The sequence below is a fragment of the Penaeus monodon genome, chromosome 23, assembly GCF_015228065.2.
Source record: "Penaeus monodon isolate SGIC_2016 chromosome 23, NSTDA_Pmon_1, whole genome shotgun sequence".
NCBI lineage: Eukaryota > Metazoa > Arthropoda > Malacostraca > Decapoda > Penaeidae > Penaeus > Penaeus monodon.
Genome location: NC_051408.1, coordinates 17,726,096 through 17,726,835, shown reverse-complemented (window position 1 = coordinate 17,726,835; position 740 = coordinate 17,726,096). Strand labels below are relative to the sequence as shown.

The 740-nt window shown below is 36.1% G+C and overlaps 1 protein-coding gene across 2 annotated transcripts in view; it reads left to right on the top strand.

Annotated features, from left to right (window-relative positions):
* Window positions 1-740, top strand: part of LOC119587849 (WD repeat-containing protein 37-like) — a gene marked incomplete at its 3' end in the record, with an annotated part of 35,088 nt that overhangs the window by 858 nt on the left and 33,490 nt on the right.

Below are 740 nucleotides of genomic sequence, written 5' to 3'. Positions count from 1 at the left end.
AAAAATAATTACTGAAGAGAATTAGAAGTAGAAGTCATATTTTCCATTAAGAAACGTATTTAGTGTCAGTTGTAGATTGGAAACAGGAGTACAGAAAATACACATTAACCCTACAATGATGGTGCCAGAAATTTCCATGTCACTCATTCCAATGACTTGGCAGCTGTCTAGCCTTTTAGCTGGGAAGTTCGCTGCATTTAGTCGAACTTCTGCTCAGCTTGCTTTAGCGAGTTGTGAAGCCATACCCGTCATGATGAGCCAGCATTACAAATCATTATAGAAATATAGAATCATAATATAGAAGCCTTCATTCTCAGTGTTACTGTCATTCTGCTATATATATCGAAAAGAAATCAGATATTTGTAAAAAATCTAAACTTTCATCTGCTACATGTTAATCCAATGATAGAAATGATAACTATCAAGATTTTGCACTTCTAGGGAAGTACCTAGATTTGTTTATGAATTTGTTGTCCATGAATTGCATTTAATGTATACTGTTTAGATGGATTAGTCATAGTTTGTGGCATGCAGCCTCTGTGCCTGTTGGCCATCGGCTGTGAAGATATGTCAGCGGGCACTGGGAATTGAGATCCTGTTTTCTTTTTGGCAATTTTATCTCTATGGGCAAGTAGACCCTTGTTCATTGGCAAGAGAGAGAATCCTTGTAATGAACCTAGGATTCCTGAATTTTCTGGGAAGATGGTAATTCTTCAGGAATTAAATAAATATCAATCAAT